Here is a 24,947-nt window from a genome sequence, read left to right as displayed (position 1 = left end):
GAGGGCACATAAGGGGTCAGTAAGTTCATCAAGATAGGTGGTGCCGTACCTTTCAAAATTTTAAAAGCTAGGCTAATAACTCTCGTCTTGTGGTAATCTGCCGCAGCTGTGTAGGTGGGAGGCAACAGGAACGAGACGAAACATGTGCCTGAAAAATCAGGGGGCAACCATGTGTACGCTCTGTCGTGACAGACAAAATAGGTACCCTTAGCTGCCAGAAACGGTGGGGAAGTCTGGGACGCAATAACATACGTCTCAGTGCAGATACTCTTCCCTAACTGAGCTCTCGGATTCTTGCCATTACCTTGCAGACAAAGATGACCCTGATGGGGTACGATCCAAATCGGAGAGGATCTTTTCGCTCGCTGGTTCTCACTCAGACTAACTCCATATCCAGTCATGTTCCATCCAATATATGCTAGTGTCTCATCTCTCGGTATTGTCTCATAAGAACTAACTCCTCTAATCATGTCGACTATACCCTTAACTAGAGCACTATTCTTTGGATTGTCCTTCACAGAACGTAGGGGGTAGACTTCACGAGCATAGATGAACATTGTTCTATATGCCCACACAGAACCATTGTAGCTGAATGGCAGGACCAGGTAAGGAATACCTTTATCGGTAGTATGAGGCATAAGGCCACACACCCAACAGTTAGTTATGTTCACTACTAGTTGGTGTTGGTGCAGTAGCTGAACAAAGGAGTTATTAACAAATTCCAATCTCCTAATGGATTCATGTTCAGGCAGAGGATGAAAAGAATGCGAAGAAACAGTAGAAGAAAGTATGGGTTGTGTAGTGGGTGCAAACGTCACTTGAAAAGAGAATATAATATATCCCATCAAAAACATCATCAAGCTAAGTAACATAAAAAGACATAATATTAAAAAACATTTTCTACTCATAATTCGGCACATTTTGCTCTTAAAGCTTATTTCTTCGTCAGGTCTCTCCATCTTGAAAAACTCCATCCTCTCACCGTGCAGTTCGCGGCGGTTGAGTGTTCCGTGCTAAGGAATGCGTCTGTCAGTCCAGGGAACGCCCTAGGACCAACCAGAACCTCGACCTTGTGTCTTCGGCTTGCACTCCAAAGTCTTTGCACCGCGACCCTACAGCTGAACCCGGATGGCGGTTCGAAAAACAAAAATCGGTCAAAACAGTTTCTCAGATGGGAGAGCTGAATTTCAAAAATAGTAAAAAGAAAATCTCTTAATTTATTTGTCCCATAACTCGCAAATTATAACGGCCTCTATCAGGCAATGTCTGGTCGCGGAATAAAAGTTCAGGCTCAGTAGTGTCCAATCGAACTGACGGTGGCACAGCTTCTTGCAGAAGATCGTCGCTTTCACGCTCAGAACTTGTCCCAATCAAACGTTCATCGCTAAAAGGCAGAAAACGAAGCACAGTGTCAGTTTCTGAATCAGGAATACCCTCCTGGACCCACCGGTCGTACGGCAGAGGCAAAGGAACCCTCTTACAATGTACGCCGTGGATCGAGTTCTTCTTCCCTTGCACTTCCCTTGCACTCGCACTGCAGATCGCGTAGATAACAGCACCAAGTAGGGTCCAGTCCAACGAGGCTGATCGTTCTTTGTCCGCTGAAAATTCTTGATCAGTACCCAGGTCCCGGGATCGATGGCATGTCCTGGATCTTCAGAAGCCTGAGGCAATGTATCATGAACCTGTTGGTGTAAGACACGCAATTTAGCTGTCAAATCATACAGATAGTCAAGCAATACAGGGTGTTCAATCTCGCTGAATTTCGTCGGCCTCGGCACAACCCATATGTTTGTCGGACGGCCAAAAACTATTTCGTAAGGACTAAGTCCCACTCGTGAATGTACAGTCATCCTTGTCGACAAAAGTGCTAAAGGCAAAGCATCAGGCCATTTAAGACCAGAGCTCGCCTGTATCTTGGCCAATTTCAACTTAAGGGTGCCATTATAGCACTCAACTAAACCAACTGATTGGGGGTGATTTGCAGCATGGAATTTCTGACGAATTCCTAAACCATCACATACTCTCTTCATCACTTGACCCACAAATTCACTCCCATTGTCACTCCAGACCATTCTCGGCAAACCGTACCTAGGGAAAAACTCCTTAACAAGGGCTTTAGCTGTGGACAAGGCAGTATTATCTTTCAGGGGATATGCTTCTACCCATCTTGAAAAGGCACAAACAACCACGAGTACATATTTCAAATTGTTGCACCTCTCCATGTGGATGAAATCTAGCTGCAAAACCTCGAACGGATACGTCGGAGGCGCAAAATGACCAGCTGGAGTTGGAGTTCCCTTGCCAGGATTGTACCTCAGACAAACCATACAATTTTTGACCACATTCTCTGCACACTTAGGAATTCCAGCATTTTGCCATACTGGAGCCAACAACTTACAAATCCCTTTCGCACTGATATGAGCCATTCCATGCGCCATTGTAACCACTGCCAGCACGTACGCATTGGGTAACAACCATCGTTGATGCTCTGACAACTCAACCCAACAACCATTCGAATCCAACTTACCCGTACTCTCTCTCCATACGCTCAACTCTTTCTCTGTATCTTCAGCTTGAATTGACTTCACACTCTCTATCGTATCTTCACACATTCCTCTATCCGGAACCCATCTCGCCGGACCCGCAACATACATTCGACTCATCACATCCCTTGCCGTTTCCTTCGCAACTTCATCTGCAAACGCATTACCACGACCAACATCATCGGTAACCTTCTTATGTGCACTGCATTTCACGATCGCAACTTGCAACGGCAAAGTAAGTGACTCAAGGAGTTCATTTACCAACTGACCATGCTGAATCTTAGCTCCATGCGAAGTCAGAAACCCACGCTCTTTCCACAATCGTCCAAAACTATGAGCCACACCAAACGCATACTGGCTATCAGTGTACACAGTCACTCGTTTCCCTTTTGACAACACACACGGTCTTGTCAATGCAATCAGCTCTGCTGCTTGAGCTGAGTTATGTGGGATACGTGTAGCTTCAACAATCGTATGCAAAGTCGTAACAGCATATGCCGCAGTCGTATCACCATTCGGGAGCTTGAAGCACGAACCATCTACCCATAAGGTACCATCACACTTTGAAAGAGGAGTGTCCCTAAGGTCTATTCTCCCTTTCATTTCCTCCTCTGTCCTAAGAAAACAATCATGCTGTTCAGAAACATCTGTCTCCACTACAATCGGCAACAACGTAGCTGGATTCAACGTGTTGCATCTCTTTATATGCACATGACTCGCTAAGAGTGTCAACTCATAACCTGACAATCGAGCACTAGTTAAGTGCTGTGTCTTTGTCCTGTTCAACAATGTATCCACTGCATGTGGAACCATTACAATCAACGTATTATCCATCACCAAGACAGCAGACTGTCGAATAGAAACAGCCGCTGCCGCTGTAGCTCTCAAACAACTCGCAACGCTCTAGCTACCGGATCCAAAGTCGACGAGAAATATGCACATGGACGTTGCTTATCGCCGAACTGCTGTGTCAAAACTGACAATGCACATCCCTCTCTCTCATGGACATAGAGTGTGAAAGGTTTACTGTAGTTGGGGGTACCCAACACAGGAGCCGAACACAACGCATCACGCAATTCAGAACAACTCTTCTGGCATTCGTCAGTCCAAGGAATAGGATTCGGAGTATCCTTAACAGTAAGAGCTATCAAAGGTTTCGCAAGAAGCGAAAAATTTGGAATCCACTGTCTACGATACGACGTAATACCCAGGAAAGCACGCACCTCTCTCTGAGTAGTTGGCACACTCATTATCGCAATCGCTTGAATTCGTTCTGGGGTCAATCTTCTTCCCTCCTTCGATAAGAGATGACCTAAGTAAGTCACTTCTTGTCGACAATACTGCAGCTTCGAAAGAGACACTTTATGATGGAAGTCCGACAAATGACGCAACAACGACAAAGTAGCTTCTTTACACATCTCTTCAGTATCGGCAGCGACTAACAAATCGTCGACGTACTGAAGAAGAGCAGCACCATCAGGTAAGACAATCGTATCAAGCTGTGTTTTCAAAGCCTGACTATAGATTGATGGACTCTCACAATAGCCTTGAGGAGCGCGCTTGAACCGGAAGCTTGGACCTCCTAAAGAGAAGCCGAAAATATCTCTACTCTCCTCGGCAATCGGGATGATGAAGAAAGCATTCTTCAAATCAATCACCGAAAACCAAGTGGCTGAAGCTGGAATCATGGTCAGTAAGGCAGTAATATCTGGAACAACAGGAAATTGCGGCACGACGATTTTGTTAACCTTTCTAAGATCGATCACAAACCTGTAAACGGGCGGCTGAGAAGAGTCAGTGCGTTTCAAGACAGGCAAAACAGGACTATTGCACACATTACCTCTTGTTTCCTCAATCACGCCTTTCTCAATTAGATCATGGATAATCGCTAGCAACGCCCTTTCACCGTCACTAGAGATCCTGTATTGGGGAATACGTGGCATTTTAACATTCGCTTTCAACGTTACAACATATGGCGGTATCTCCAAAAGACCCACATCATTAGGACCAGTAGCCCAAATAGTATCAGGAAGAGAAGACAATTCTGTCTGGAGTTTATCCTTCGACAAATACATCGGGGAGACCACTTTCTTACCCAATGTAAGTTGTACTCCCGAAGGAGAACAATACAACGTCACGTACAATCTTTTCAACAGATCCAATCCCAACAAGTTCTCACCACAAGTTGTCGTCAAAATAAGGGGTGCTTCGAATTCACGAGGTCCAACAGAAAGAGACATAGGACTAGAAATCGGGTTTCTAACTGGGGCGCCAGAAAATCCTACTGAAACATTCGTCAAGCCAGACAAAGGTGCGCCAGGGAGTTTAGAGTGCATAATAGAACTCTTCGCAGCACCAGTATCCAACAGAAAAGGCTCTGACAAACCTGATGTAATCACTTCAACATAAGGTCCACTCTGATCTACTGGAACTGAAACAACTCCCTCTCTTTGTCCGTGGCTGTCCTAGCAATCATTACCATCCATATTCTCACCTTCGACATAATAGTCGTCAGCATAGTACTGAGTCGTCCTACCAGACACATTATTCTGCTGATCAAAGCAATTCATTGAATTTTGTGGAGAAAAGGAACGCGCGTTCTGGGGGAAACCTCCACGTCCTCTACATCTAGAAGCTTGCGGAACACCCCGACCTCTTGCGCCAGAAGCACCATTCATACGCTGTAACAAAACAGGGCAACTACTCTTAAAATGACCCTCTTCCTTACAATATGCACACTGATTAGGGCCTACGGAAAAACGCAGTTGAGAGGGCTCAAACCTTTGCGAATTTCTCTGAAACTGCTGAGGCTGCTGATAATCACGCTGGTTACTACGGGGCGGATACGCTTGCTGTAAAAGAACCTTCGTCTTCAACTCTTTAGTCTTCTTCTCTGCTCTATCCTTCTCGTCCTTATCCCTATTTTCGTAGTATTGTGCAGTAGCCAATATCTGTGCTGACGAGGAAACAGCCCAAGAACTCTCTGAATCCTTTAACTTGGTACATAACTCTGGAAGTAAATTATGTACAAACTTATCAACAAAGAACCGTTGACCACCCTCGGTACTCATGTCTTTACCACTATGGTCAATAAATGTTTCTTCAAACCTAGTGAAGAAATAAGACACAGTTTCATCTTTCTTCTGCTTACACGCAGACAATTTATCCCAATTTACACGCATAGCCGGCATTAAAGTCTTCATGTAAGTAACGATCCTACCAGGAAGTTCAGCAACTACAGGCTCAGGTTTAGCACCACCAACTTGTCGGACATCCGCAGCACTAATATTAACCCATGTATCACCTAACTCTTGCGCATGATCCGTGTGACGAATCAATCCCCATAAAGGCTGTGGAACCACATTCCCAAACAACATGTCTATATCAGCTAGATTCATAACACATGAGTCTGCGGTCTGTGATAATTCCTTATTATACCCTGCAGGATTTTTACGGGGGTCAGGTAAAGTCTGCTTAAGAGCCAAAACTTCAGCACGTTTCCACGGAACATGTACCCAAACACGTTGGAAATGAGCCGGTGCAGTTAAAATACCAAGACCTACATCAGCCTGAACTGCTTCCTTCCATACCGAAGGAACGTCTCTCATTGGATACTGTCTCACCTTCCTCCTAACAGAAGGGTCAGGCTCAAATAATGACCGAGAAGGAGACTCGCTCCTGAACGAAAGCAGTGTCGCTACCGCTCTTTCAACATCGAGACCCACAATCGTGCCTTTCGCAAACTCGGACCGTACACTGGACAACTCAGGCGGAGTTTGTTCCAATTCATCATCTTCCCATTCTTCACGAAGGAAAGTGCACATCTTATCGAAAACATATCTCTGCTTCGGTGCTTCCCATTGACGGAAAACATCCATAACCGACTCTAAATCATATCTTGCAGGATCAGTAACCCATTTATGCGCCAAATGATGTAATACGGTCCTTTCCGTGGGACTAGGTATTTGGCTACGCAACTGCTTACGCTCTGAAACGGGGGTCGTGCTCAATGACCAAAAGAAAGGAGACAAAAGACTAGTTACAGTATCAGTCATTCTCTGTCGAACAGAAGGAGAAGTTGACAGGACAGGAGATAAAACGGATTGAGAGGAAGCTAATGTAGGAGCAGTAGCAGAGGAGGCAGCGAGAACAGGTGGGAAAGTTGTAGGAATTAAAAACGGAGCAGGTAGCAAAGTCGGTGGCCCTTGAGAAGGCTGCACCAAAGGAGTAGGAGCCAACTGAAGAGGAGCTGGCGGCTGTGCAATAGCAAGAGGCAAAGCAACCGGAGGCTGCGCAACTAAAGGTTGCGGAGGTGCTGTAGCATTCTGCGCATAAGGGGGTGGCGAATTCAACAAATGTGACATCAAAGGATCTTTCTCAAGTTCCTTCACTGCATCTTGCTGATGAGGTGGCAAAACTGGATAGCATTTATCAATCACCATTTTACGTTGCCTGTGCAACTGCTCACTCGCTTGTTCTTCTTCGTTATCTTTAAACTGTATAGCAGCTTGCATTATCGAAATACCCTTTTCTCTTTTATTCCTCTTCGCTAATTTAATTTCCTTTTGTTTGGCTTCCTTTCGCCATAGGCGGAAAGAGTCAAACATCGCCGGCCGGGCTTTCTTCTTATGAAAACTAACCTCTAGATTATCTAAAACATCCGTGTCAAAACTACCATATTGGGGCCATTTGAGGACACCATCCTTTCTGGTGTAGCGAATCCACACTTCATTATACGTGATGGGGCCCACGCCATGTTTCACATAGAGCTCATAGGTTGGAGTTCCAATCGGAGGGACCGGACACGAGTCCTCCAATCGGGAATCCCTATTTCGACCACAACAAAATATTCTTCCAAGTCTGCTAAGACCAGGCATCTTCGCTCACTAGTCTAGCTTCAAACTTCAAGGGAGTATCGAATACGATAGTCTCGTGAATACACAAGTTCCTCGGCTTTGGTGCTTGCAAGTCCCAAATCAAAGATCCCAAGGGATACCCAAAAACTGGGAGACGCTCCACTCATACTTAACTGAAGTATCGATGACGTCGCCAGAAGACCCGTCTATCGTCTCGCTTTACAAATCATCAAGGGTCCAAGACAGGGCGACAGTCAGGGCAGCAGTCCTTCTTAGCCGTCGGAAAGCGGGGAACATCGCAGCAAAGACTTTCGGACCACGACGACATACAGGGGTCGATGAAGTGGCAGGCCTTCCTCCAGAATTTTCACACAAAGCTCCTCACAATCCTCAGGCTTGGACCGGTACCGCTGAAGTCGCCCCACGTGGGCGCCAATTGAAGAACCAGGTTTTAGAACCCATCGGCGCCAGGGGAAACGCCCAAAGTCTTCGGGTCCACCTGTCTTAGAATACAGAGACACGGGGTACTTCTTGGTGACGTCAAAGATCAAATTTATTGACTGCAGCCAGTAACAGAGATCCTAGAAGTACAACACGGTGTATGTTCTCAGGAGACTGCTCAATTTTACAAAGCAAGCCATCCCTTTTTATGCCAAAAATCACATTCCAGATAAATACCTTACATTTACAAACTGTCCAATCACATACATCCAAATCAGAGGTATCGCATGACGGTAAAACCCACTTTTCAGTTGCCCAGCCCATCATCAATTATTGGTCGAGCCCAACATTCTCCATCAGACAGGTCGAACGGACCCATAATAAAAACGGGCACATCCCCATCGTAAACAGGCCATAAAGAAAGGAGCAGAGACAGGTGTGTGTAAGATAAGACATAGTTGTGTGCAATAAAGGTTTATGATGTCCTGTGCCTTGATCCGTAATCTTGATCAGCTACTGGGAAAAGAACTGGCCTAACAAGTTTGGCTTCAGGCAAGAGGGTCATTCGCTCAGGTCATTCTGAAGTCAGCTAAAGTGTACGTGTGCTAAAGACTCATTCGGCCGTGGTCATCGGCCTATGTGAGGGCAACCACAAAATGGCTGCCATACACAAAATGGAACCCAAGGGTTCAGAACGAATCCCTAAATACGTAGTGAATCCATCGGTGGAACGTGACGAAAACGCTCATGCTTGACGTACTAACTGGTTACGGTTCGCTAATATCAAATTCGTAACGAAACCATGACCTTTATGAAACGGGTTCAGGATTCACGGAACCTCAAATTCCGCGATCCAACGGGAACCCTGCTCCCGTTTCTCGAGCCATGCGAGCATCTTACCTGCTCTGTCCCCCAACTCGTAAACACGGTGGCGGGTTTTCAAAAGCTTGGCTTTCACCTTTTCCAGAGCCAGTGCCCTATATTCTATTTGTTTTGCTTGAAGGCGGGTCGTTGTCTCATCCGTGGGGTTTGTGTTGTGGAGGGATTCCAGGTGAAGTAGGTCTGTTTCTACTTGTAACAAGTGTTCACTTTGTTTGTGGATGTAACCGGTCTTGAGAGCTAGCGCTTTACCCTTGATTACGGCTTTGTATGCCTCCCATATTGTTACGGCCTACGTCACTGACCCTACATTTTCGGCAAAGTAGTATTCGGTGTGTTCAAGCAAGCTATCGTGTATGTCGGGGATTTTTAAGAGCCAGGGCGCGATTATTATGGGGCCGCGGTCTGTTGGCGGTGATGTGTGAATTGTACCGTGAGGGGGGAGTGGTCGGAGATCCCTCTAGGGAGCCCTTCTGGATGGCGAAAGAGCTGTAAATCAGTTACGGGTGAGAAGAAATAGTCTATACGAGAACTGCTATTGTGAGCTTTGGAATAGTGCGTATAGTAAGGCGTATGGGGGTGGGACAGGCGCCATAGGTCTTCGAGCCCCATAATTTGTGTAAAGTTTGACAGGTCCGAGCTTGACTTGTGTGAGGGACGGTGGGGGTGTCTATCTATGGCATCACTCATTGTCATATTTAAATCACCCCCAATGAGTAGGGGTCCCTGCGGAAGATCGAGCATTAGGCGTTGTAGGGTTTGGAGTGCGGCTGTGCCTAGGGCTGGAGGGATGTAGACTGAAATACCATTCAGTGGCTTGCCTTCCCAGGCGGCCTCCACCACTGCATAACGACCAAGGGGATCGGCCCACGTTTTTGTGCATGTCAGGGCCACATTCTTACGCACCAGAATACCGGTGCCCCTAGATCCAGAGGTGAAACCAGCGTGCACAAGCAATTTATATCCACCCCGGTTTAGCGCCTGGCATGCATTACCCATGAGGTGCGTCTCTTGGAGGAGAACCAGGTCTGGAGAATGGCGTTTGAGATACTGCATCACCACCCCTCTTTTTATCTTATTGCCAAGACCATTAACGTTCCACGTCATGATGGTCAGGGACGTTGTCGAGGGGGGCGTCATGGCGGTCTAAATTAGTGAGATTGTGCACTGATTAGTGGCTTGTGGTGCATAGAGTGCTGTCTATGATACAGGGCTCTAAGGGAGAGGGTTACCGTGGAGCCTGTGTGGGGCCTAGCATGGCCGAAGTCTGAGCAATAGGTATATCGTGATGGCGCATGGCAACGTATAGGTGGGCCTAACGGCGACAAGTCGCTAGAGGTAACACATGAGGTCGCGGCGTGCTGCACGTCGCGCTCCACTATCAAGAATCCGCTGCAATGAATAAGCAAGAACAAGAACAGAGACCTTAGGAGTCTCGTCATCAACTTCCCAACATTTCCCGCCCTCCCAAACCCACCCCCCATACTGTTCCCCTCCCAACAACCCCCCTCCCTTCGTCCCTGCCCCTGGACTTAGAACTATCCACCCCCCCAACTAGGCAGAGTGCCTGTCGCCCCCCCGAACATTAGAGAGGAGTGTGGAGAGCCAAGGGTTCCCTCGTCAGCCAACACCCGGATGATGTCATCTAGTGCAAAGAAAACAACCAAGATCAACAATAGCATTCACATAGTAGGAGTCATTGATAATACGTAAACGTAAGCTGGTCCTGCGCCCAGGGTCACAGGGAGACCATTACGAGCGGAGGGGCAACATCAAAGAGCGCCACTCAGTCTATCTGTGTTACATTCAACAACCCACCTGAGAGGGAGAAGCAGGATCTATAACCAGTTCCAGTGACTACAGGTTCATCGCCAATCACCTCACATTGTCTGAGGAACATAACATGGGGTTGAGCAACCTCCCCCTACTATGGGTATTGAGAGGGTGATGCCCCTCTCGAGAATGGTGAATTCAACAGTGACATGAGTAGTTCAATCAACAACAGCGGGTAGAGTGACCCACACTGGAAGAAAGACAGCAAAGGATACATAAGAGTCAAAGCGTGAATGAAGTAGGAGGTGGACTGTGCTTCAGACGAGTGAGTCTTCAAGGAAGAGGGTCCGATATGCACCAACTATCCGATAGCAGAGTCGGACGGTCATAGCGGAGAGCATATCGGCCTGTAGAGGGGCGGCTGAACTGTACAATCCAACCCAGGACGTTCGGCGTTACTCTTCCTGCACATTGTCCGGGAATAGTTCTTGACTTTCCGGCGGCACCACCTCGTCAAAGCGATCTGTGGATTTCCTGTGCCGGTTTTGGGTGGAAGTCGACTGTCGCCATCCTTCGAGCCAGTCCCAAACATCAGCAGGAGATTCGAAAAACCAGGTCTTACCCTCCGCTTCAATGCGGAGCTTCGCCGGGAATAACATAGAGTATTTGACGGACTGCGCACGGAGCGCCTTCTTCACCTCCAGGAAGCTACGTCGGCGGGCCTGTACTTTAATGGTGAAATCCGGAAAGATCGTGATTTGCGCATTGTCTATTCGCAAGGGTGGTCTTGCTTGCGCCGTTTGGAGGATGACATCACCGTCGCGGAAGTTGAACACACGGGCCACGATGGGGCGGGGGGATGCGCCCGGCTTCGGTCAGCCCCCGGGAACTCTGTGGGCCCGTTCTATGGAAAAATAATTGGAAAGGTTCTTTGGTTGAAGGTGGTGCAGGACCAATTTCTCCACAAAGAGGTCGGCGGCCGGCTCTTCAAGGCGCTCGGGAACACCCAGGATGCGGAGGTTATTGCGTCGGGCGCGTCCTTCATAGTCATCCAGGAGCACCTCCATCTGGTGTTGTTGTTTCTGCAGTTGGGTCACCTGTTGCTGCAGCGTGGAGGTGTCATCGACGAGCGCCAGGGTTTTAATTTCAATGTCCTTCACTTTGGAGTCCATTTTCCGGAGGTCGGTGTGAGAAGTTGGCCTGATATGCAGTGCTCACTATTCTAGTGATCACTATGTATCAGTCTAAACAACCCTTATTGATGATTGGTTGTAAGTCAACCTTATAGACCAGCTATCCTAGTAGCATGGATACGAGCAGTCTAAGGCTAAGACTCTAGAGGGCGTGTTAAGCCAGCTGTTTTACCATCACATTACCCCTTGAACACCAAGTGAAAGGACACCACACAAGTTGTTATGAAAATAAACAGATATTTATTTATAACAAGACTACCCTGAACTCTTTATGAGTCAGGGAGCTAAGCACACAACAAAACTCTTAAGAAAATACTTTAAGTCGCACAATTTACACAAATGCCCTAGGGGCACGAAAAACCATATATTACAAAAGTGGAATGCGAACTACTAGCAGGTAAGTAACTATTCTCATGGACTTTAGAAACGCTAGTCCTACAATGCTAAACACTTGGATTAGTTGCAGGAGGCCTGTGGACGTCGTGTGCAGAGTGGGAACTCTCACGCGTAAGGCGGGAAAAAGTCTATGGAGGCTAGTAGTCACAAAGTTACTGTTCTCGGGCGAACCCGACTAGGTGGGTCGAAAACGGGGGTGGATCCGAACACTTAGGGTGTTGGACTATGCTGAAGCACCGGAGTACTTGGTTTACCTAGCCCAGGGGCTGCGGCTGCATAGGGTTGAAGTTGCATCGGAAACCCACGTTGAAGAACCAGGAGCCTGAAGAGAGAGTTGCTGGCAGGCGGCCAGTGAAGAGAGTTCGTGGAGATCCAAGCCTGGATCAGGAAAGAAGAAGACCTGAAAGCAGAGGGGACCAAGTTCTTAATCACTAGCCAGTGATTAGATGGGCACCAGGGTGGCACCGGACGAAGTCACCTCGACCAGGTGAGTGGGCGCTGCTGGGCTCTGCAGTCTCTCGGACCAGGAGGCGTTGTCGGCGACCAGGATGGAGGTGCGAGCTGTCCCACGAAGGTCTCTGCTGTCGACGTCGCTGGACCCAGGATTGGGGCAACAAGTCTTGGCAAATGCAAGGCCCACGCGGTGGACCTAAAATGGCGTCTTGAGTGGACCAGGAGGGTCCAGGGTGCTCCTCTGTTGGAGGGGAGCAAGGGCTAGTCTGGAGCAACCAGACCAGCAGTAGTTGTCGTCGTGGAGCGTCGTGAAGGGGTCACTAGCCAACGGGCAAGTGACCTGGACAACGCGGTGAGCAGCAAAGAGCAGAAGGGCCCCACGCAGATCTCGTGGATGCAGGGGGGCTGAACTTCGGTGCTGGAGCTGCTCAGGGTCGGGGCTTCTCTTACCCCAAAGCACTCAGTCGAGGGTCACTCGGGAGTCGTGCTGGACAAGCGTCGTGCAGTTCTGAAGATGGCCGGTCCCTCGAGGTCTCGTCGCACCCACGGATCACAGCTGGGCTGATGATGTAGGTTGAGGTCAGAGGTGCCAGGGAAGCCGGTTCTCGTCGTGCTGGAGCAGTCTTGATCCGAAGGAGAGACTGGCAACAAACCGCGATACTTGGTTGGTGCCTGCTGCTGCAGGGTGACTACTCCTTAGTCACAAGGGAGAAATCTTGAGAAGAGTCTTGAGTTCCTTCTTGCAGAAAGTAGTTTCAGGATTCAAAGATGATCTGATTTGGAAGGGGGCCAGTTCCTACCTTTATCCTGAAAAAGGGGGCTGGCACGCGACTAGGTCCTGCCCTATGGGTGGGACCAGGAGGGGGGTGGTTACACCCCTCTCCTTTGGCGGGCTTTACCCAGGCCAGGGGCTGGAGTGCCCCTGGAACTGGTTTCAGCCGGCCTATGCACAGTGAGCACCGGGGTGCCACTTGCAGTCACCTTCCTCTAAAGCCCTGCCTACCTAGGATACACAAAATCCTGTCTGGGACGGTGCTGGCACCGCCCCTGGCAGGAAACCCTTTGTCCTTGCCTCCTGGGCTGGGAGGACTCCCAGCAGCAGGAGGGCAGACTTGTGTCTCGGTGGCAGCATCCATTTTGTGGAGCTAAGGCTCTGTCTAACTTTAACCGGGGTTACAGGTTACATACATGTCGTGTCCCTCTAGAAGGGTGGAATGCTAACCCCGTCGCCAGAATTGGCGAGGGGTTAGTATTCCAATTCGTATGACACCTTACTCGACATGTTTTGATAAAGCGATACCAGAGTTGTCATATAACCGCGAGGATTATAATGCACTTAAGAGTATATGGTATGCGATATCATGGAAACGGCTAAGGGATGGATCCCGAAAGCCGCAGACAGGCTCAGCTCATGCCAGAGCTCTATCTCACACGATTCCAAGCACTCTGCCTTCAGGATTGGTAAGGCCTGCCATAGGAGTGACTGATAGGAGATCTGTGTGTCCATTTAGGTTTAGATATAGGAATACTATATCTACAGCAAAGGGTGATTACACCACCTTGCCCCAGCTGTCGTGCAGCCAGTTGTGTCAGATTTGGATGGCCAGCCAGGGGTGGCATAATACATGCTGCAGCCCCATGTAGGCCCTGGGTACACCTATGCCCTGGGCACCTAAGGTACTCTGTACAGGGACTGATAAGGTGACTCAGTATCGAATTAGATATGTACCTAAGGTACATGGAATCCATTTTACAGAGAGAGCAGTAGGCCTGGGGTCCTGAATAGCAGGGTCCCAGGTCAACTAAGTCAGAAAACCAGCAAAACACCAGGAAAAAAGTTGGGGGCAACCATAGTCAGGGATCTACCTTCCTACATAACCCCCCCCCCAAACGAAAGGAGATAAGGCTATCCTTGACAGGTAAGCCTATATTGCCTAAGTGGCCATATAAGGAAGTACCAGCACTGGCATGGTTACCCCCTATCTCATGGTCCACTAAGCAATCCCTCACCCTAAGGGTGTCTGAGGGTCTCCACCATAGGGAATCTCTACCTGTGGTGTGTTTTGGCAAAGTAAAAGGCTGGTGCTGAGATGGAGTACTGAAGTGAGGCTCCACTAATTTTGGGCTCAGCTTCCTCCAATCATTATCCACCATAGAGGCCTTTCTTTCCAAGACTGAGTTGTGTTGAGCTCTCAGGGTCAACCTCTGGCTACCTACAGCTGGAGGCTGAGTCCCTCTGTTTGGCTTACTGGAGGGACAGGTCAGGTTTGGGGCCCTCAGGTCCCAGGTTTGGCTGTGCCCAACAGTGTCCATCTGTGGGAGTTCCCTAACTAGGTTTAAGGGGGATCCCTCAGGAGTTTGTTTTATTTTCACCTGGCTAGGATTACTAGCTTCAGTGCCCTTAATCTGCTGATTGGGAATTTCTTTTGGGCAGGGGGCCCTTTGGGGTCCACCACTGGCCTCCCTGACCTCTACAGCCCTGGGCTGACTGAGGCAGGGTAGAGAGGGGCAGGTTACCTGCTCCAGACTGGGTCCCACCTTGGAAGGGTCCACTGACATCAGGGGCTCTGCCAGGCTAGGCCTGACTACCTCTGGGGCAGTTCCTTCACAAGGGGTCAGATCAGTTCCCTGAGGAGGCTGATCCTTTCCTAAAGTCTGGTGGGAGGGAGATTTCTCTTCCTCCTCAATGCTCTCTGTCTGAGTGGAGTGATCCATAGTTTCAGGCTTCACAACACTATCATCTGTCTGAGTTTGAGCTGTGGCCATCACAACTCTCCCAACCTTTTCGGGAGGGGGCTCAGTTTGGGTGTGGGCTGTGACCATCACAGCCTTTACAACCTGTTCTGGGAAGGAAGTTGTCTGAGATTGGGCTGTGACTGGCACAGCCCTCCTGATCTGTTCAGGGAGGACATCTTGGACTGGGGCTGTGGCTATCACTGCCCCACTAACCTTACCATGGAAGTTTACCATTTTAGAATGGGTTTCTTGCTCTACTTCAGCCCAGGCTGAGAGCTCTAAATCATTCCCCAGTAGGCAATCTACAGGCAAGTTTGGTGACACTGCCACTCTCTTGTGGCCAGTGACACCTCCCCAGCTGAGATTGACCACTGCCATGGGATGATCTCTCTGTACTCCATCAATATTGGTCACCTGGTATGTGGCACCAGGTAAAAGTTGCCTTGAGGGGACTAGATTCTCAGTCACCATAGTGATGCTAGCCCCTGTATCTCTATAGGCCTCAACTTTTATACCATTGATGAGGGGCTCCTGTCTGTACTTGCCCAAAGTGTTGGGACAAGTTGTGAAGTTGGCAAACCCCATGCCAGTCTCACAGACAAGAGTATCTAAGTTTGGGGACCTGGTTAGGCCAGAGTCCCCAGGAACTCCCAAAGTAAATGCACCCAAATTCTTGGGGGCACTCCCACCACCTGGGGGATTACTACTAGTAGTAACAGGAGGTTTGGGAATGTTACTTGGGGGTATGTTCTCCTTATTGTTGTTCTTTGGGCAACTGCTGTCAGTTTTCAAATGACCCACCTGTTTACAGGGATAACAATAAGGTTTCTTCTGGTTATTAGAAGGATTCTGGGACCCACCCCCCTCAGAGGATTTTTGGGGCCCTGATGTGGTTTGATCTGGAGATTTATTCCCACCCTTCTCTTGAGGCTTGGTTGATACCTTTTTCTGGTCACCACCTTGGTTCTTGGGCCTAATCCTGGTTCTGACCCATTTGACTGCCCTCTTACCCAATTCGTGTGGAGAGGTCAGATCAGAGTCTACCAGGTGCTGGTGTAATAACTGGTTCTGACAATTATTTAAGACTTGCTCTCTCATAATAAGATTATACAATCCTGTGAAGTCAGTAACCTTGCTACCCAGTAGCCAGCCTTCCAAAGCCTTAGTGGCACAATCAACAAAGTCAGCCCAATCCTGAGACTGAGTTTTCTGGGTATCCCTGAACAGCAACCTGTACTGCTCAGTGGTTAAGCCAAACCCATCAACCAGTGTATTTTTCAGGACTTGGTAATTGTTAGCATCCTCAACTCTAGTAGTGAGGAGCTTATCTCTACCTTTGCCATCAAAGGAGAGCCACAGTATAGCTGCCCACTGACTTTGGGGGATGCACTGTACAGTGCAGGCCCTCTCCAAAGCAGCCATCCATTTCTGGATGTCATCCCCTTGTTTAAAGGGGGGCACTATCTTTGTAATGTGTTTAGTATCTAAACCCTTCTCTTTTTCTCTTGGGAGATTGCTGCCACCAGTGGGAACTAACCCACTCATCTGCTGCTCTCTAGCAAAGGCAAGCTTTTCTTTGGCCAGGGCAAGTTCTTCCCTTTCAATCCTCAGAGCAGCCTGTCTCATTCTGGCTTCATGCTCTATTCTCTGAGGGGAAGTCAATCTCCTCTGGGGAGAGTTCCTTCTCCTCTGAGAAGAGGCATTAGAGTGCAGAGATCTATTGGAGTCCCTAGAAAGAGATCTATCTCTCCTAACTCCAGGTTAGGCCTACTTAGGGTCAGTACTGGGGGTCCCCCAGATCCTAGCCCAAGCAAGTCTATGTTGGCCCTAGTTAGCCTTCTGACTACCTCAAGACCTTTGTCTGCCTCATCCCTAGAGAGTTCCTCAGGATCCTCCTCCTCAACTGCATTTACAGTGTTGTGGAGGTCTGGATCCCCAGTGGTACCCTCTAAGGCTGGCATATTCCCATCTAGCTGAGAAATCTTTCTCGCATCATATGTCTCTAAGAGACCTATCAGAAAGGGAATGGTGGGGTTAGACCCCTGTTTCAGTTTCCTGGAGGTACACACTTGTCTCATCTCCTGGAAACTGAGAGCTGCATATCTTGAAGTGACCTGTGGAGGGTCAACTGCCACAAGGGGAGTCTCAGTAGACTCTCCCTGGGTAGACATGCTTTTCTAGTGAGGTGTAAGTGGTGCACTTACCTACACTATATGTTTACCTACTGATCCCTTGCTAGAGTTGTAGTTTAGGGTGTGCTAGGCCCTAGGAGCTACAACAGCTGGTTCAGTAGAACTCAGAGTATTCTAAGCTAAGTTATATGTACCTTAGTACTTATGTGATCTTTCAAATGATATTCTTAGGATATGCGTGGTAAAACAACAGCAAGCTCAAATCCCAACCGCTGCTCACCAATGTGAGAAGTTGGCCTGATATGCAGTGCTCACTATTCTAGTGATCACTATGTATCAGTCCAAACAACCCTTATTGATGATTGGTTGCGCGCTATGCTGCTGTAATTTCTGTGTAAAGCGCAGCTTATTTTTAAAAATACCGCTTTTTGTATTTACTTTCGTTTAATTTGTATTTTTCCCTGTTCTTAATTGCTCCTGCTGTGCCCACACACTTGCATTATAATCGGGCCCCCCACCGCGTTTTGAGCGGATTTCTTATCTTCCTACCTTCGTGTTTGGCGCCTGGTCGCCATCTTGGGGGAGGCTAGGGTCGAGTGTGCCACTTGGTTGAGCGCTCTAGCGCTTCTTAGGACCACAGGTGAGCCCTACTTAAGGCGAGCATTTCATTAGCTCGACCTTGGAAAAGGTAATAGCACGCACGCGCGCTATGCTGCTGTAATTTCTGTGTAAAGCGCAGCTTATTTTTAAAAATACCGCTTTTTGTATTTACTTTCGTTTAATTTGCATTTTTCCCTGTTCTTAATTGCTCCTGCTGTGCCCACACACTTGCATTATAATCGGGCCCCCCACCGCGTTTTGAGCGGATTTCTTATCTTCCTACCTTCGTGTTTGGCGCCTGGTCGCCATCTTGGGGGAGGCTAGGGTCGAGTGTGCCACTTGGTTGAGCGCTCTAGCGCTTCTTAGGACCACAGGTGAGCCCTACTTAAAGCTCGCTCTACTCGCGCAGCGGTGACGCGCAGCGGTAGCGCCTGACTCGCGCCGGAGTCAAGCCAGAGTCCTGCCCGTCTGCGCCCGTCCGCGCCAGGACGCGTGGATTGTGGTAAGATTCTATTCCTTTCCGCAATAATGATTTATCAGTATTCCGCTGAGTCGTTACATCTGATCAGACATACATTGCCCCCCTGCTCACATGTGGGTCTTCATCCTCTGTGTGGTCCCCATACTTGTCCTTGTGGCCGTTGGGAATTATTGGCTCCGCTGAGGGCCCCTAGTCAGGTAATGCTACAGCGGAATAAGGTACCTCCTCCTCCTAGTGTCATTAAATTGTGGCACCATAATGTCAGGTCCCTGTCTAAGCACCACCGAGATATTTACGAAGCTATCTCCCTAGAAGGCCCTGATGTCTTCTTCATGACGGAGACCTGGTTAGGAGATGAGGACTCGGCCATTATCAACCTGGCCCTCCCCCCAGGCTATGCTATCTACACCTTGAATCGTAAGGGGAGAGGTGGAGGTATCGTCATGGCTTTTAAAACCTGTTTCACCTGTACTTGGAAGCCTGTGGACCTGGTGGGCGCTGAATGTGCTCAATTTTCCATCAGCACTAGCCCGAACCAAACCTTTTCAGGTCTGATAATATACCGCCCTCCTGGGAGTGATTGTGCTTTTAGGAAAGCTCTTCCTGAGCTGGTAAGCTCTCTCTCTCTGCTCACCTCCAATCTCACTATTATCGGCGATCTTAACATCCATTTCGACGCCTTGGAAGTACCAGCGGTTAGTGGTCTACTAGACGATCTTGAAGCTGTACAGTTGACCCAATTGGTCCGTCATCCGACTCATGAGGGTGGTCATATCTTAGATCCGGTCTTCACAAACCTTCAATTGACTGAGGTCACCCCCCCCCTAAACCCATGGGATGGAGTGATCATCACCTCATTGAGCTTTTTATTACTACGGCAGCTCGCCCTACCGGGAAGCCTGACAAAACAACTTTCAGGCGCCCCTGGAAAAAGCTCAAATTGGAGGATTTCCATCGTGCTCTGACCATCACACCCTTGGTTTATTCGGATGACGTTGAAACTGGGTATCACACCTTTTGCGCCTGGATTGTTCGAGTGCTCGACCTACTGATACCAGCTACCTGGAGTAGGAACCGTTCCTCCCAGTCTAACCCTTGGTACTCGGAGGACCTCAGGAGATTAAAAGCTACCTGTCGCCAAGCCGAAAGAGCTTGGAGGAAGAGATATGAGAAAGACCTAAAAGTTCTCTACCTGGCGAAGGTAAAGGTTTACCATAGAGCTGTCTGCCGGGCCCGAGCTGATTATTATGCTCGGGAATTTCTGGCAAGCTCTAACCCTTCCAAGCTGGTTTTTAAAGTCCTGAAGGAGTTCACAGTGAACAGACTCCCCAATAACGAGATCTGCTCCCTTGCTCACTGTGAGGGTCTGGCCAGTTTCTTTGTGGAAAAGGTTAGTGCCATCTATCGCTCTTTTCCCAAAGCTGACCTGGACAGTACAATCATAACATCTCGTACTCTTCTAGGCTTGGCCACTCTTCCCATACCATCAGAATTAGAGTTTAACCTCTTGGTGGCCAAGGTCAAATCTGGCTCACCAGATGACCCTTTAAGACCAGCCCAGTTTGTGGACTCAGCGCCCCTCTGCCTTCCTCCCATTCGTCATCTTGTGGAGCAATCCCTAACTATCGGTTTAGTTCCGCCTGCCTGGAAAGCCACCTGTGTTATGCCTATTATAAAAAAACCAGGACTAGATCCATTGAAGCCGGAGAGCTATCGACCAATCTCTCTCCTTCCATGGGTGGCAAAGATCACAGAGGCCCATGTGAATAATCTTTTAACGAAACATCTGACCTCAGCTCAACTATTGGATCCCACACAGAATGGCTTTAGACCTGGACACAGTACAGAGACGGCACTCCTATATATGGTTGAACACCTCCGCTCTGTACTAGATGCCGGTCAAACGGCGGCACTGGTCCTTTTGGACCTCAGTGCCGCCTTTGACACTGTATCCCATCCCATTCTTGTCCAGAGGCTTAGGGAGGCTGGTATTTCAGGTAGTGCGTTAGACTGGTTTCAGTCGTTCCTATCGGAACGCTCCTTTCAGGTGGTTGTACCACCATTTAGATCTAAATCCCGTGCCATCACCCAAGGAGTCCCGCAGGGGTCGGCGTTGAGCCCCACTCTCTTCAACCTTTATGTTCAACCATTAGCGGAGGTTGCGAAGAGATGGGGTCTCACAATGGTATCCTACGCCGACGATACCCAGTTGGCGGTGGCCCTCAACGGAGATTCCGACCAACTGGCATCCAACTTTGCGGATGGTTTGAGGGCAGTTGCCAGCTGGCTAACGGCCAACTGCTTACAGCTCAACGCCCTCAAAACCGAGGTGATGGTACTGGGTAAACAGCCAGATCTGTGGGGTGCAAACTGGTGGCCCAAGGAGTTAGGACCCCCCCCAAAACCAGTGTCGGAACTAAAGAACCTTGGCGTTTGGTTGGACTCCAAACTTACCTTCTCGTGTCACACTAAGAAGGTGGCATCTATGTGCTTCGGCATCTAACGTGGTTTGAGGCCTATCCTCAAATTCTTCGATGCCCCCACTCGCCAGATGGTGGTTCAAACGAGTGTACTATCTAGACTCGACTATGCCAGCGCACTGCTTCTGGGCGCTAACCAGGCGGAAGTCCTGCGATTTCAACGGGTCCAGAATGCGGCAGCTAGGGCCCTGGTAGGCCTCCCACGTGTCTGCTCAGTCCGCAGCACAATTGCTAAACTACATTGGTTGCCAGTCATCAGACGCATCGAATTTAAAGCATTATGTTTTGCTTTTAAAATTCTGAAATCTGATACTCCCGCCATCCTTCAGCATCTCCTGACTCCTTACACTCCTTCGCGTAGTCTGCGTTCTGCTGGCCAAAGTCTGGTATGTGTTCCCCGATTTCGCAAATGCAGATTAGGCGGTCGATCGTTTATGGTGTTGGCCGCCAAACTGTGGAATGCACTTCCTGTTCATATTCGCTTTCTAGAAAACCTTTTTGCTTTTAGGAAAGCTATGAAAACTTATCTTTTCCCACTGCCCTATTAGCTTCCTACTTTGCTTGTTTGTTATGTTCTTTTTCAGATATAGCGCCAGGACGCCCCTCTGCTGGGGCAGCTGTGCGCTCAAAAATACATTTAACATAACATTTAACATAACAAGTCAACCTTATAGACCAGCTATCCTAGTACCATGGATACGAGCAGTCTAAGGCTAAGACTCTAGAGGGCATGTTAAGCCAGCTGTTTTACCATCACATTACCCCTTGAACACCAAGTGAAAGGACACCACACAAGTTGTTATGAAAATAAACAGATATTTATTTATAACAAGACTACCCTGAACTCTTTTTGAGTCAGGGAGCTAAGCACACAACAAAACTCTTAAGAAAATACTTTGTCGCACAATTTACACAAATGCCCTAGGGGCACGAAAAACCATATATTACAAAAGTGGAATGCGAACTACTAGCAGGTAAGTAACTATTCTCATGGACTTTAGAAACGCTGGTCCTACAATGCTAAACACTTGGATTAGTTGCAGGAGGCCTGTGGACGTCGTGTGCAGAGTGGGAACTCTCACGCGTAAGGCGGGAAAAAGTCTATGGAGGCTAGTAGTCAAAAAGTTACTGTTCTCGGGCGAACCCGACTAGGTGGGTCGAAAACGGGGGTGGATCCGAACACTTAGGGTGTTGGACTATGCTGAAGCACCGGAGTACTTGGTTTACCTAGCCCAGGGGCTGCGGCTGCATAGGGTTGAAGTTGCGTCGGAAACCCACGTTGAAGAACCAGGAGCCTGAAGAGAGAGTTGCTGGCAGGCGGCCAGTGAAGAGAGTTCGTGGAGATCCAAGCCTGGATCAGGAATGAAGAAGACCTGAAAGCAGAGAGGACCAAGTTCTTAATCACTAGCCAGTGATTAGATGGGCACCAGGGTGGCACCGGACGAAGTCACCTCGACCAGGTGAGTGGGCGCTGCTGGGCTCTGCAGTCTCTCGGACCAGGAGGCGTTGTCGGCGACCAGGATGGAGGTGCGAGCTGTCCCACGAAGGTCTCTGCTGTCGACGTCGCTGGACCCAGGATTGGGGCAACAAGTCTTGACAAATGCAAGGCCCACGCGGTGGACCTAAAATGGCGTCTTGAGTGGACCAGGAGGGTCCAGGGTGCTCCTCTGTTGGAGGGAAGCAAGGGCTAGTCTGGAGCAACCAGACCAGCAGTAGTTGTCGTCGTGGAGCGTCGTGAAGGGGTCACTAGCCAACGGGCAAGTGACCTGGACAACGCGGTGAGCAGCAAAGAGCAGAAGGGCCCCACGCAGATCTCGTGGATGCAGGGGGGCTGAACTTCGGTGCTGGAGCTGCTCAGGGTCGGGGCTTTTTTTACCCCAAAGCACTCAGTCGAGGGTCACTCGGGAGTCGTGCTGGACAAGCGTCGTGCAGTTCTGAAGATGGCCGGTCCCTCGAGGTCTCGTCGCACCCACGGATCACAGCTGGGCTGATGATGTAGGTTGAGGTCAGAGGTGCCAGGGAAGCCGGTTCTCGTCGTGCTGGAGCAGTCTTGATCCGAAGGAGAGACTGGCAACAAACCGCGATACTTGGTTGGTGCCTGCTGCTGCAGGGTGACTACTCCTTAGTCACAAGGGAGAAATCTTGAGAAGAGTCTTGAGTTCCTTCTTGCAGAAAGTAGTTTCAGGATTCAAAGATCTGATTTGGAAGGGGGCCAGTTCCTACCTTTATCCTGAAAAAGGGGGCTGGCACGCGACTAGGTCCTGCCCTATGGGTGGGACCAGGAGGGGGGTGGTTACACCCCTCTCCTTTGGCGGGCTTTCCCCAGGCCAGGGGCTGGAGTGCCCCTGGAACTGGTTTCAGCCGGCCTATGCACAGTGAGCACCGGGGTGCCACTTGCAGTCACCTTCCTCTAAAGCCCTGCCTACCTAGGATACACAAAATCCTGTCTGGGACGGTGCTGGCACCGCCCCTGGCAGGAAACCCTTTGTCCTTGCCTCCTGGGCTGGGAGGACTCCCAGCAGCAGGAGGGCAGACTTGTGTCTCGTGGCAGCATCCATTTTGTGGAGCTAAGGCTCTGTCTAACTTTAACCGGGGTTACAGGTTACATACATGTCGTGTCCCTCTAGAAGGGTGGAATGCTAACCCCGTCGCCAGAATTGGCGAGGGGTTAGTATTCCAATTCGTATGACACCTTACTCGACATGTTTTGATAAAGCGATACCAGAGTTGGCATATAACCGCGAGGATTATAATGCACTTAAGAGTATATGGTATGCGATATCATGGAAACGGCTAAGGGATGGATCCCGAAAGCCGCAGACAGGCTCAGCTCATGCCAGAGCACTATCTCACACGATTCCAAGCACTCTGCCTTCAGGATTGGTAAGGCCTGCCATAGGAGTGACTGATAGGAGATCTGTGTGTCCATTTAGGTTTAGATATAGGAATACTATATCTACAGCAAAGGGTGATTACACCACCTTGCCCCAGCTGTCGTGCAGCCAGTTGTGTCAGATTTGGATGGCCAGCCAGGGGTGGCATAATACATGCTGCAGCCCCTGGTAGGCCCTGGGTACACCTATGCCCTGGGCACCTAAGGTACTCTGTACAGGGACTGATAAGGTGACTCAGTATCCAATTAGATATGTACCTAAGGTACATGGAATCCATTTTACAGAGAGAGCAGTAGGCCTGGGGTCCTGAATAGCAGGGTCCCAGGTCAACTAAGTCAGAAAACCAGCAAAACACCAGGAAAAAATTTGGGGGCAACCATAGTCAGGGATCTACCTTCCTACAGTTGGCACGCAGCAGGGTCACCTCCACGCTCACTGAGTCAATGCGAGTTTCGAGTGAAGAGCGGACCCCCGCAATTGCTTCCATGACGTCGTCCAGTGTGGGAGAAGGCTTCCCCTGTGGAGGGGGGTTGTCGCTTTAAAGGGTGGCGTACGGAGCTGCATCCTTGGGGTCTCCTCTAGAGCCCCAAGATAGTTTATTGATTTGCCTTTGGTTGGGGGGCGGATTTCCTTTATTGGAGGCCATTGCCAATTCTCCGCCGGGGGTTGTGATGACGGAAGACCCAAAGGCAAACTTGCTGGAGAAGGATAGGAGGGGGGGAGAAGGTGCCCCTCACCGGTAATCCTGGGGGAAGTGGGGGAGCGTGCACCGCGCTCGCACAGTCACAGTTTGAGAAGGGGGCCGCAACTTCCAAGGCCCGAGTAGCGGTGGCCCCGCTGAGCAAGTCGTTGGCGAGGAGTAGGGGGTCAGGAGGACTTTCCCGCTGTGGAGTCGGCAGGCCGGATGCAGGCCAGCAGCAAGCGCCTTGGTGGGCGTTTCAGAGTGTCTCCGGGGGGACCCGGCACCACACAGCCTGTTCCCAGTCCCCGTCAGTCTTCCCCGGCAGAGCGCTCAAGCCGCGATGTGGATAAGTAGTGGGGTGGGAGCAGCGTCCGCCGCAGTGTGTCTTGGTAGGCCCCGGGAAGT

Source organism: Lissotriton helveticus, chromosome 5_1, assembly GCF_964261635.1.
Source record: "Lissotriton helveticus chromosome 5_1, aLisHel1.1, whole genome shotgun sequence".
Lineage (NCBI taxonomy): Eukaryota > Metazoa > Chordata > Amphibia > Caudata > Salamandridae > Lissotriton > Lissotriton helveticus.
The sequence above is the reverse complement of the archived record's forward strand: the minus strand, read 5'-3'. Positions refer to the sequence as shown.